This window comes from Pogoniulus pusillus, chromosome 14, assembly GCF_015220805.1.
Source record: "Pogoniulus pusillus isolate bPogPus1 chromosome 14, bPogPus1.pri, whole genome shotgun sequence".
NCBI lineage: Eukaryota > Metazoa > Chordata > Aves > Piciformes > Lybiidae > Pogoniulus > Pogoniulus pusillus.
In genome coordinates this window covers 27309463-27323135 of record NC_087277.1, presented here as the reverse complement: position 1 = coordinate 27323135, position 13673 = coordinate 27309463, and the positions used below count along the sequence as shown (strand labels likewise).

Here is a 13673-nt window from a genome sequence, read left to right as displayed (position 1 = left end):
ATGATCTCTGATACGTGGAGCAAGTAATTTAGGCTTGATGTGTGTCAAGCAGTTCTACATAAGGTGGTACAAGGATTCTTGAGTGAATCTTTCCTTTTGCACCATTCTTTATCACAGTATCACAGTATCACCAAGGTTGGAAGAGACCTCACAGATCATCAAGTCCAACCCTTTACCACAGAGCTCAAGGCCAGACCATGGCACCAAGTGCCACGTCCAGTCCTGCCTTGAACAGCCCCAGGGACGGCGACTCCACCACCTCCCCGGGCAGCCCATTCCAGTGTCCAATGACTCTCTCAGGGAAGAACTTTCTCCTCACCTCCAGCCTAAATTTCCCCTGACACAGCCTGAGGCTGTGTCCTCTCGTTCTGGTGCTGGGCACCTGAGAGAAGAGAGCAACCTCCTCCTGGCCACAATCCCCCCTCAGGTAGTTGTAGACAGCAATAAGGTCTGCCCTGAGCCTCCTCTTCTGCAGGCTAACCAATCCCAGCTCCCTCAGCCTCTCCTCGTAGGGCTGTGCTCAAGGCCTCTCCCCAGCCTCGTCGCCCTTCTCTGGACATGCTCAAGCATCTCAATGTCCCTCCTAAACTGGGGGGCCCAGAACTGAACACAGTACTTTATATGGAAGTGTGTCCTGCATGCCCAAATGAGACATACTATCCTGCTTCTAGCTCTGAAGGAAGAAGAGAATGGTGATGGTACAGAAGCTTCCTTGGTGCGGGAGTGGTAAAGAAAGGTAACTTGACAGGCTGGCACTTAGCTCTGGGAAGAGCATTAAGATTTTTGTTGCAGTGTGGCTCCTTGGAATACGAATCATCATCACTAACACCTAGAATAGATCTAGACTCACTGGGAAGGGGCACATTTGTAACTGACACACTGAGGATTTTCTGGCTATGCAAAATATTCGGATATATTCCTTGATAGAATGTTCTACCACAGAACAGCTAATGCCAAGGCACTTAAAACAGGGAAATTGCCTGGGGACATCACTTCCACTGCATAGTTACAAAGGTAACGCTTGTTTTGCAGGGGAGAAGTATATGAGTGCTGCTTCCTTCTCAGGCTAGAGAGACTGGTGGATGCTACCTGAAGGGTGGTTGTGGCCAGGAGGAGGTTGCTCTCTTCTCTCAGGTGGCCAGCACCAGAACAAGAGGACACAGCCTCACGCTGCGCCAGGGGAGATTTAGGCTGGAGGTGAGGAGAAAGTTCTTCCCTGAGAGAGTCATTGGACACTGGAATGGGCTGCCCGGGGAGGTGGTGGAGTCGCCGTCCCTGGAGCTGTTCACGGCAGGATTGGACGTGGCACTTGGTGCCATGGTCTGGCCTTGAGCTCTGTGGTAAAGGGTTGGACGTGATGATCTGTGAGGTTTCTTCCAACCCTGATGATACTGTGATACTGTGATCTGAATTTACTTTAATAGTGTGGAGTTGTTGTAGTTAGTAACCCGAGTTGCTTGGTCTATTTTATTCTCTCTCACTCTAATGTGCCACATTCATTCAGAGCAGCCCTTATCACCATGTACTTGACCATCTTAAGGCAGCTCCTTTGGCACACATACCATATAACGATCTCTTACAGCTCGTTACAGCTGCAAATTAGAGTCACCTTTAACTTTAAATGCAAAAATGTCATTTTCCTGAGGTAAGAGCTGTCAGAGGAACAAACCTGTGGGTGTAATATACCCATGACTGGCTAGGGCTGGGTGCTAGGTTGGACTGGATGATCTTGGAGCTCTCTTCCAACCTGGTTGATTCTGTGATTCTATGGCAATGAGCCATTCTGAAGCGCTGAATAAAGGAAAGACACCAGGCCTATACTTTTTGCGCAGGGTAAATAACGCCACACACAAACACTGAAGTATTGAACACAAAGCACCGTGCAAAAGCAGAGACTTTGCTTGTCTGATTCCCTGTCATGTGTTAGTGTCTTAGTTTTGCTGGGAGAGAGTCACAGGCCAGCCACGGGCTGCAGGTCATTAGGGGTTGTGAGTCAGCCAGGACAGCTGGCTCCAATTTGCCACAGGTGCGTTCCAGGCAATCAGCATCACGCTGGGTATAAAAGGGGAAATTTGGTGGGGCAAGCATCTTAGAAGAGCTTCTCCTTGCTCTCCTGGGTTTTCTGACTCAGTTCTTGAGGGCTGCCTTCCTCAAGAAGGCTGAGATCATTGTCTGGAGTCCAACTGTCCCTGTGGCAGTGCGGCAGCGCTTGGTAGATGGAGTCTTTTTTCCCCCCTCGGCTGGAGTAGGTGTGGGGCCTGAAGCGACCTCCCTCACCAGGCTGGCTGCTCTCATGAGAGAAGTGAGGGAGGCCTGAGTGCAGCCACAGCCTCAGCGGCCTCTTCAAACCCCTCAGGAGCGCAGGGATCTGCACTGAAGAAGGCCAAACAGGAGGGAACATGGTGAGTCACCTGGGCATGCTGTGGCAGTTTGTGGGGGGCAGTCACACAGGCAGGAGCTGCTGTGGTTGTGACCTGTGTAAAAGCTGTTAGCGAAAGGAGTGTGGTAACCCGGACAGTGGTCTGGGCCTCTGGCTGCTCCTGCAGCTCTTCACTTGCAATGGCGGACTGCAGAGACAGCACCTGTGTTTGCTGTGAGCGGGGTGGCTGAGCTGGACGGGCAGGTGGAGAGGCTGGATGCTGTAAGGGAGAGGGAGACAGAGCGGTGGAGCCAGGTGGAGAGGCTGAATGCTGTAAGGGAGTGTGAGAAGGAGACAGAGCAGTGGAGCCAGGTGGAGAGGCTGAATGCTGTAAGGGAGTGTGAGAAGGAGACAGAGTGGTGGAGCCAGGTCGAGAGGCTGAATGCTGTAAGGGAGTGTGAGAAGGAGACAGAGCAGTGGAGCCAGGTGGAGAGGCTGAATGCTGTAAGGGAGTGTGAGAAGGAGACAGAGTGGTGGAGCCAGGTCGAGAGGGTGAATGCTGTAAGGGAGTGTGAGAAGGAGACAGAGTGGTGGAGCCAGGTGGAGAGGCTGAATGCTGTAAGGGAGTGTGAGAAGGAGACAGAGTGGTGGAGCCAGGTGGAGAGGCTGAATGCTGTAAGGGAGTGTGAGAAGGAGACAGAGCAGTGGAGCCAGGTGGAGAGGCTGAATGCTGTAAGGGAGAGGGAGACAGAGCAGTGGAGCCAGGTGGAGAGGCTGAATGCTGTAAGGGAGACAGAGCAGTGGAGCCAGGTCAAGAGACTGAATGCTGTAAGGGAATGTGAGAAGGAGACAGAGTGGTGGAGCCAGGTGGAGAGGCTGAATGCTGTAAGGGAGTGTGAGAAGGAGACAGAGTGGTGGAGCCAGGTGGAGAGGCTGAATGCTGTAAGGGAGTGTGAGAAGGAGACAGAGTGGTGGAGCCAGGTGGAGAGGCTGAATGCTGTAAGGGAGAGGGAGACAGAGCAGTGGAGCCAGGTGGAGAGGCTGAATGCTGTAAGGGAGACAGAGCAGTGGAGCCAGGTCAAGAGACTGAATGCTGTAAGGGAATGTGAGAAGGAGACAGAGTGGTGGAGCCAGGTGGAGAGGCTGAATGCTGTAAGGGAGTGTGAGAGGGAGCCAGAGCGGTGGGGCCAGGTCGAGAGACTGAATGCTGTAAGGGAGTGTGAGAAGGAGACAGAGCGGTGGAGCCAGGTGGAGAGGCTGAATGCTGTAAGGGAGTGTGAGAGGGAGCCAGGCTCTGCTCTCCCTGCAGCAGAAATGTGAACACCTGTGATACAGCACCCAGCGTCAAGTGGCCTCTGTGTCCTGCCCTGGTCAGGTGCAAGACAGAGACCCAAATGAGAGGGGAGAGGGAAGGCATGTTCATGGCCACAGCAGAAGGTGAGTGCCCTTCTTGCCTGTCTTGCCTCCCCAGGTGGTCAGGCAGTGAGGTGGATTGTGAACTGGTTAAAGGAGAGAAGTGAGAGTTGTGGTCAACAGGACAGAATCTAGCTGAAGCTCTGTTTCTAGTGGCATCCCCCTGGGGTCAATACTGGGGAGGAAAGGATGTTGAATCTTTCCTCCCTTACACACTAATACCTTGTGACTTCTCTCACTGTGTCTGGCCTGAAGTTTATACAAGTGATGTTCTGATGGGTAACTGAGGGTGCTCTGGTTCCAAGCAGCTGGGCCAGTGAAGTTGGAAGCTCTGTTCAACTGCCTTCTCCATGTCTAGATGAATGGTCGCTGTGTTACAAAGCAGCCAGTAGGACTGTGCACAAAGGGTCGAGTCCTTTTTAATTAGTTGCTCCCAGGATGGTTGCTTCCCTGGCATGCAAAAAAGGGAAATGAACCTGTGTGGAGCTTGCCTCCAAGCACTTCCTCAAGGGTTTCATTTAATTTGTCAGTGATACAGAAAGAGCAGTCATTTCTTCACAGATATTTATCTGGAGGGAAGAAGGTGGCAAACAGTTACCCAGGCCTGTGAAGTGCAGGTGTTCATTTGGTGTAGCCTGACATGAATCTCTTCTTTTGTCTCCTCTATTTATTTACTCTCTCTTGTTTGGATCGGAAGCAGCCAAGTGTTACCCAGCAGGTATATCCACCTGTGGTGACTGGGGTAGGTGTCACTACCTCTGCTGCCTTTGTATCCTCTGTCATCAGGACACTCACTTCATTCAGCAGTGGGCCTGTATTGCCTCTAGTGTTAGTCTGGGCAGCAATGTATTTGAAGAACCATTGCTTGTGGTCCTTGACCTCTCTTGCAAGGTTTCATTTCAAAGAGACCTTAGCTTTTCTAGGTGCCTTCCAACATCCTCTGACAACAGTCTTACATTCCTCCCAAGTGGCCAGGCCCTCCTTCTATGGTATGTGGACTTTCTTCTACTTGAGTTTGCATGGGGGCCTCCTGCTCCCTTTCTTGAGTTTCTACCTGTTTAGGCGATGATTTGGCTCCAAACTCTGATCTCTCTGAACCAATGTTCTGTGATGTGTAGATAGGACTTCTTTTTTCATGGACTTGCTTTTATATCACTTTAAAAAGCACTGTCTATACTCTAAAGTGATAATTAGGACCTTATCTAATTACTGCAAGACTGTACTTCCTTAATAGGTTGCAACTGCAGCTTTGCTCTGCAGTTGTTAACTTGCTGCTCAAAACACTCTCCATGTTTTATTCTTTTACCTTTTTTACTCTTTCACTTTTCCCTCTGTCTACTTATGTAGTTCTGGGTCAAATATTTTTATGCTTACACTTAAGTCACTGGGTGACATTAGAGCAAAAGTTACATTCAAGTCAAAGGCTTTGACTGCAGAAGTCATATTGCAAAATTGCTGCACTTGGCATTTTTGTAACCTCTTTCTAGAAGATGGTTTCACTGCTTTCTCCTCCAAATTTCAGAAGCCTTCATTATGGTCACAACCACTTACAGTAAGTTTTACATCCTGGAAGTGCAACTACCTTGGTGCTTTCTGAGCTGAAAGCAGTTTTTAATGTGGAGGTGACTTTACCTGCTGTTTGAAGATTAGAACCAAGGCACAGACTTCATGCAGTTAGATTAGGAGTTAGATAAGAGGCTGCAGAAACCCTTCAGGCTTATACCACTCTGCTCTTGGTGAAAACTATAATTCTTGTATTTCTATGCAGTCTGAAGTCTATATTAAGAGTCCTGAGAGATATGCATAAATATTTACCAAAAGGATTTTCTCATTTAAATATAGTTTGTATTTCAGACTGATTCTTCTATTTATCAAGATTGCTATGTGCAGTAATCAAGATGATGCATGCTTTGACCTTTCAGTTTTGGATTGGCCTGTTTAAGTTTTTATAGGAGGGTGTTGTTGAGGCATGGACTGCTCTTTTAAAGCTTTTCAGCGTTCTGTTGGCAAAGAATGATGGTTTTGTTTAAATAGAGATGGTTGCATCCATGTTTCACTAGAAAATATTACCACAGAATAGAAGCACCAGGGCAGTTCTGGTCAACTCTGAAATTGCTCAATGTGACTCTCAAAAGCAAGCAAAGACAGACATAAAGATCAATAGCAAGGCAACATCTGGGTCTGGACTTCATCAAAGACATTTTGGAGATAGGATTCTGTAATGCTTGGAGCTTCAGTGAGGTCTAGCAGCAAGTGTTGCCTTTCCAGATAGAGTCCTAGGCAATGATGTCAAATGGAAGTCTGTTGCAATTTGACAGGCTGAAGCACTTCTGTACTCAAGCCATGACACAGTATGCAACACTGGTGCTGGTCTGACCAGTCTCCATACTGTGAAATAGTCTGTCACAGAATCAGAATTATCAGGGCTGGAAGGGACCTCAAATGTCATTCAGTTCCAACCACCTTGTCATGGGCAGGTACACCTCATACTAGACCAGGTTGCTCAGAGCCCCATCCAGCCTGGCTTTAGAAAGCTCCAGGAATGTGGCCTCCCACCTCCCTGAGCAACCTGTTCCAGTGTCTCACCACTCTCACAGTGAACAATTTCTTCCTAACACCTGATCTGTATCTACCTACTCCTAGTTTTGCTCCATTCCCCTTAATTCTATCACTACCTGACATCCTAAACAGTCCCTCATTGCTTTTTTGCTTCCTGTGTTATGCAACTTCCCTAGCCATGCTTAATTCATAACAGAAAGTTTGGTCAGCAAACAGATATTTGCAAAGAGTGTTTGTGATTTTGATATTCAAATTAATTTTCAGCATATGCTGTATTCCAGTGGGGGATAACAAGCTGGTGTGTTTGGGGATGAATGCATAAACCATTCAGGAGCTGTTTGAAAATAATTAAGGAAATAAGATTCCTAGTGTATATAAAGTGGGCTTTTAATTAGAATAGAAAAGAAATTCTTCAGAAATAATTTGTAAGATTACTAACTCCTCAAGTATGTTTTGGCAGAGTTTCAACTAATGTATCAGATAGCAATCACATATTCTGTGACAGAATTACTACTAACCTAACGTGTTCTACATGTTCTGTGTTCTGCTGGCTTTGGAAAACTCAATCTTCATTTGAATGCATTTCTATGCAGAACCCAGCTGAGGGAACTGATGTTTGAAGCTGTTGAAGAGAGTCCAGTGGAGGGCTGCAAGGGTTATCAAAGGGCTGGAGCACCTCTACTAGGTGGGGATAGGTTGAGTGAGCTGAGGTTGTTCAGCCTGGAGAAGAGGAGGATCCAGTAGAGACCTTAGAGCTGCCTTGCAATACCTGTAGGGATCCTACAGGAAGGCTGCAGAGGGACGTTTCCTAAGGGTGTCTAGAGACAGGATGGGGGGGAATAGTTTGAAGATGAGGCAAAACAGGGTTAGACTGGAGCTTAGACTGCATGCCTAAAGTTTAGGGTCATAAGCTTGGAATACCTCCTCCTGGTTGCCCTGAGGATCTTAAATTCAACTGTCATGGTCACTGCAACTAAGGCTGCAGTGCTTCTTAGGAAGATGAGGGTGAAATGCAAGATACCTGTGATTTAACATGTGAGATCCCAGTCCTTACTGTGAGAATGTGCAAGGTTGTTTACCGTAGCTGGTTGTATATCACAATTGCCTGACCACTACCTGGAAGACTGGCCCTACTTATCAGAGATTGACAACAGCTGAGGTTTGAAGGTGTCTTTGGAGATCTAGTCCACCTTGTCCCCAGCTCTAATTTCAGGAGTATTTTTAGAGTGTGCAGAATGAGTCCCACCTAATAGAAAGACTTTTTGCTTTTGAAGTTTCTAGACCTGTGATACTCTAGGCAGTAAAATCTTTCCATGTGATGCATTTAATTGCACTAAAATTTCCTCTTTGGAGTATGTGTGATTCTCCAATTGTCTGGCTTAGAAACTAGTGCCATATTTGTGGTTTCTGTAAACTACCCTTTACAAACAGCTTTTTGACTGTGAATCCCAATCTGTATGCAGAGCCAGGGGTATAGCCCACAGTTTGCATTAAGCAGCATGTGATTAGGTGGTAATAACATTAATTGACACCCAGAATCAGTTGGCTGTAGGTGATCTGAAGTGATAATGCACTAGAGCTTCTAACATTCTTTTTCAAGTCAAAATGCTCTCTCAGCCTGGGGAAAGATGCAGGTGTTTGGGATAAAAGTGTTTTGTAACTAAAGGACTTGAACATTGTGATTCCACTTCAATAATCTTCTGTTGTTGCTTAGTGTAAAATGATTACTTCACTGCCAATTTTCTTCTGTATTTTAAAAGTACTACAAAATTACCTGGCAGACATTAAAGAAAACCTCATCTAAATTTTTTTTTTGGGGGGGGAAATAATTTCAAAACAAAGAAGAAAAAGGATATTGAGTAACCATGAAATAATTTAGATTCAAACCAGTCTGTCTATAACTAAAAGCTCTGATTATAAATGACTACTTCTTGCCTTTGGAACAATGAACCTCCTCAAAACATTGGCCTTCCCTAAAAGATGGTTTCATTTGTGGATTAAGGTCTTCATGAAGACAGAATATATGTATGCAGCTGGCCAAGCAAGTGTCTGAGTGAATGGTAATTGTTCCCCAATTCCCACAAATCCTTTCATAAACTATAGGCTTCCTTCTTCATTTAGGGATCTCTCTTTCATTAACAACTGAGCCATTGCAGAATTACACTTGATATACTCAGGGTTAGGCTTTAGCAGAGATTGTACTCAGCCATGCCTGCTGAGGGAGTTCTAGTGCTCTAGTAATTTTGCACCTTTAGGAAAAGGAATAAAAACATGGGCCAAAAAAACTTTCTACACCTGGTAGGTGCACAGTATGTTGAGTATAAGCATAAAATGCATTTTGGCTCTGAGGTTATAGGTGTGCTTTTCATGCCTTATTGCCTTCTGTGAAAACTTCCTTCTCTTGTATTTTTTTCAAGATCTGTAAATTTGTGGGGGTGTGTTTTGTTATTGGGATGTGTGCAGTCACAAAGCCAGAGCCATCTGGCAAGAACAGGAAGGTCTTCTGCAACTAGACATCCAAAAGCATTTAGTGTGTGGCCCAAGAACCTGCAGTCTGCCTTCAGGCACAGTATGCCATGGGATTTTCAGGGGAGGGGATACAACTGCAGTGCTTCTGGCTTGTGCAGGAGCCTAGCTTGCAGTTGTACCAACAGAATATGCTCCTAGAACATAGGGGTGCAGAGTTGCTTGGTCTGTGGGAATAAATGCATTCCTTCTCTTTTAAACATGCATTTTATTTCTCTACAGTCAAAATGTTTTTTAGTGGATAATTCTTAGCAAGCTTTCAGAGCTCTCACTTGTACCCAAGCACAAAATCTATTTTTCTCATTTTTAAATAGCAGGAGAAACCAAACATAATTAATGAAAACACGCAGTGGGTAAAGCTGTACATGGCACAAAGCAGGATTTAGACCTGTAGATCAGTGGGTTTTTTAAGTTCTGCTATTGGAACATCCGTGCAGCTTCTGTGGGCAAATCGCTTGTATAAAAGGTGGAAGAGAAATATGTAGTACAAACACAAAGATCTGATTCTTTTCCTGAAGGCTGTTGTGCAGTTTACATAGCTTGCCATTCCCAAACAAAGAGGGGTTTTGTCAAACGGGGAACAATGAGTTGCTGCAGGCATGAGAAAGGAGAGCTGCGTTTAGAAAGTATTACAATTATAATGGGAGTAGATTGCGAAGCAGATAATTAGTGGTAGGGATACAGGATCTTCCCTTCCCACTGGGATTCATTCTCACTCTGGTGGTGTAACTTATAGCCCTGAGGAACACTTTTTAGTTTCAAGGCTCTCTTTTCTAATCTCTAGGTCTTTTAGTGTTTTATTGCATTGGTCACAAAGGTTCAAGGAGGTCAGTCCAGAAGAGATTCTTTGCAAGGAATTAAATTGACTCAGAAGAACAAAGTAATTTGGAGGAGTTTTTGGAGAAACCTTCTACCTTTAAACTACAGAAAGTCTCTTCTGCAAGACTACTTCCAAATTACTTTGCTCATATGATTTGATCTTTCTTCCTCTAGGAAGATTAGAAAAGAATATGTAAGTTGACTTCCTACTTCCATCTAAATAGTAGAAACTGCTTTTATATATATATCCTTGGTAGGTTATTTTAGGTGTTGCAGTCAGTTATATTATTATTGATACAGCATTGCTCTTTGTATTAATTTAGATTAAATAACTCAAATATGAAGATTTGAATGAAGAAAACTAATTTGAAGAGATTTCTACTAATCATTTTATAAATCACTCCAGTAGAATAGTGTAGCTCAGAAGGTGGTGGTGAGATGTGTTCCTGAAGCACATTGAAAAGTTGTAGAGCATCATTATTTACAAAGATTTAAATGAGTATTGCAAGCAGAGAAATCATTCTTATTTCTAAGCTTTAAGCTGGCTAGCCAACTAGGCAAACAATGAACAAGAAGCATAGATTAGTGTATTTTGATTGTTCACTTGGTGGCTATCAGATAATCTCTAACCTGTAGATGGAAATCTTCCAATTGGTGTGCTAAGAACGAGAGAGGATTTGTAAGTGGAATGCAGAAATATCTTGATGTGCATCAAAGTCAGTCATCAAATGAGTAACTCAAGGCTCTATCAGAGCAGTAAGCATCATAGCCTTCATACAGCAATATGTAAATAACTAGAGCAAAGCTATCTGTAATGCATTGTGAACAAGCCTATTCTTAACACACAAAATACACCTGATATGTTGAGAGATGCCATGCTGCACCAATTCCTGAAGTAAAGCAAAACTATCTTTAAAGCATTTTTAATTCGTTGGGTGTTTTTTGTTGTGTACTTAAACTTTTCTGCACTTTTGTCTTTAAACACTAAAGGCTAAATATTTGAGGAGTTGTTCAGTAGGCAAATTGGTGTAGCTTAAAAAGGTGCTTATGTAGTCAATCAACACCTTCTGGTCTAATGTGTGTGGGTATTGTCCAATCAATTAATGTATTTCTGGAGTGGAACAAAAAAAACTGGGAATTTTTTTAACTGCTGAGGTTGTTGGAAGAAAAGGAGTAGATTCTCATGGAATGAGCCCTGTAATGGTAATGTTTTCCATGATATAAACCCTACAACATCACTGAAAGTCCTGCTTAGTTAAAAAATGCTGAGCATGATGTTTAATAGGATACCCTGGGTTAACACAGCCTGCTCTCACAAGCCAGTCTCCCCACACACAGATGGTAAGGAGAGCAACACACACAAAAAGAACAAACTCTGTGGGTTGAGATAATTTTACTGGAAATTAGATGATTCAATGCAGTTACTTCAGCCTAAGTGCAGTGAAATGCAGGAGCCAGCAACCTTCCCCCCACCCCATGACCCACAGCTCGCCCAGTGGAAAAGACCCACACCCTAAAACCAAAACCTCACAGCCTCTTATGCTACAATCTGAACTTCAAGCCCCATGTTTTCTTCCAATCAGCACTTTGTCCTTTTGAAGCTGGCATGATGGCAGAATAGTATTGAACATCAGCAGAAGATCCAACTCCAGTCTTGAGACGATACAATGTCAAGCGTGTTTTTATCATGTTTAATTCATACCTACTTTTCCAGTAGTAATGAACATCAAAATAGAAATAAGACTTCTACAGATCCAGCCTTAGGGCTTGTGATAGAGTAAAGGTTGAAATATAGGTAATATCTTAAAGTACACTTTATGCTTTGATTAGCAGATCATTGCACTGAGTCCTCGGTGTTCAGCGATCACAGAGTGTTAGGGGTTTGGAGGGACCTCAGAAGATTATCCAGTCCAAACTCTCTGCCAGAGTAGAATCACCAAAAGCAGATCACACAGGAATATATCTATGGAGGCTTCAAATGCTTCCAGAGAAGACCACCACACAATGTGTCTTGGGCAGCCTGTTCCAGGGCTCTGGCACCTTGATAGTGAAAAAGCTTTCCTTCTGGCCCTGTGGAGCCTCCTCTGCTCCAGCTTGCATCTGTTTCCTCTTGTCTTATTGGACATCACTGAGCAGAGCCTGGCTCAGTCCTTCTGGCACTGCCCTGCACATACTTATTGACATAAATGAGGGCAGCCCTTAGGCTCCTCAGCTCCCTCATCCTGTCCTCACAAGGGAGATGTTCCACTGCCTTCATTGTCTCTGTGGCTCTGCTGGGCTCTCCAGCACTTCCCTGAGGTCCTTCTTGAGCTGAGAAACCCAGAACTGGACAGAATATTCCAGATGCAGCCTCACCAGGGCAGAGTAGAAGGGGAGAAGAACATCTCTTGACCTACTACTATCGATGCTAATAGATTATTTTTGTAAGCTATAATAAGATAAAATTTTGCATGAAAGATTTATTTAACCTACACCTCTTGAGTTGTTTTTGTGTGTTTGGTGACTTTGTTTGATTGTTTCTTTTAATTACAAAGAAGCATGCAGAAAGAGAAAGCAGTGTAAACACCATCATGGAAAAGGGACATGGGAGAGAAGCTAAGCAGTATGAAGTCAATCAGGAAGACTTCACTATAGCCAAGAAGCAAATTATATCTTGTCCCAAGTCCTGTTACAGGTTCTTAGTCATATAATTAGTCTTCCTTCAATTTCACATGAATAATAGCATTCTGCAATTATAATTTCACTCAGCTTTGTTTCCTGTTGTGCTGACTGGTGATTTTCACTGTATCTGGTATCTTACCTCTTATTTTTCATTAATTGGTTGGCATTTGATTAGCCACCAGCCTCCTGAACAACAGGGAATTTTGTATTTGAACAAGCTGAGGTGAGAATTGAGTCTGGTACAAGTCATTTGAGTGCAGCTGAGCTGGAGATTCAAAGTGTTAAGTACTTGTTCAAGACTGTGCTTATAAATCAGCTCAGTTTGTGTACATACAACTATATAAGCTAAATTAAATACATTTCTGTATGCTCTGTTTTAATAGAGCTGGACAAAGGAGGTACAGTCAGGAACTAAGCAATTCAGTGAAAACCTAACTGTCAATGGGATAAAAATATCTTCATATTTACCTGCAGTGATGCCAAACTGTTAGGTTGTGATTTACTTTGCATATTTGTCCACCTCGAATGTGAAAATGGAGAATAGAGGTGATGTGAGTGGTTTGGTTGATTTCTGTGCTTCCAGTTCTCTTCAGCAGCTGTCATCTTGCTTCTCTTCTTCAGCCAAAATAGAGCTGAAGACACTTGAAGAAAAGTTCTGCAAATACCTTGCCCTGTTCCCTAGGGAAAGATTTGCTTTGTAAGACATTTTTAAACACAAAGCAGAGCAAAGTGGTCTTATGCACTTCTGGCTGGTGTTGAAAAGGGCTTGTTACAGTCTCTTTTTTCTGTTTTGCACTCTCTGCAGTGCCCTTTTACCACCTTTACTGTATGGCAGAGGAACACAGATCTCATAAATGTGAAGCAGTCAGAAATGTTTTGGAATCAAAACACTTTAGCACAAAAAGCTTCCTGTTTTTCTTCCTCTCTTATAGGAATAAGAAGCGTCCATAAATTTGTAAAGCCAAGTTGTGAGCTTATGTCACATGTGCTGTGTTTGTCATGCAAATTTAAAAGCTGATTTGGAGGCTTAGAACAGTATCAATTGAGCTAGAGTATTATGGAATACCTGAAGTAACTACTCGCTCTCCATTGTTCAGAAGCACCTATTAAAGAAAACCAAACTGAGCTCAAGGGTTTTTGTTACATTTAAAAATGAGAGCAAACTGACAGCTGATCAGCCACAGCTTGTAAAAATGATTTTTTTTGACTGTAAAAGGTAAGGGAAGGGGAGAAACCTAAGAGATGTGAGGGATAAACATTGTACTGTGAAGGATGGTTGTGCTTTATTCTGGAGTAAACTTATCCAAATTAATTATTCATAGATTCACAAAATGGT

At 43.9% G+C, this 13673-nt stretch overlaps 1 long non-coding RNA gene across 1 annotated transcript in view; it reads left to right on the top strand.

Moving 5' to 3' along the window:
* The first annotated feature begins 2118 nt into the window (after positions 1-2118).
* Positions 2119-13673, top strand: part of LOC135181110 (uncharacterized) — a 94214-nt gene continuing 82659 nt past the window's right edge. The window contains exon 1 of the long non-coding RNA XR_010304729.1: positions 2119-2402. This is a non-coding gene — a long non-coding RNA (uncharacterized LOC135181110). The remainder of the gene's footprint in view (positions 2403-13673) is intronic.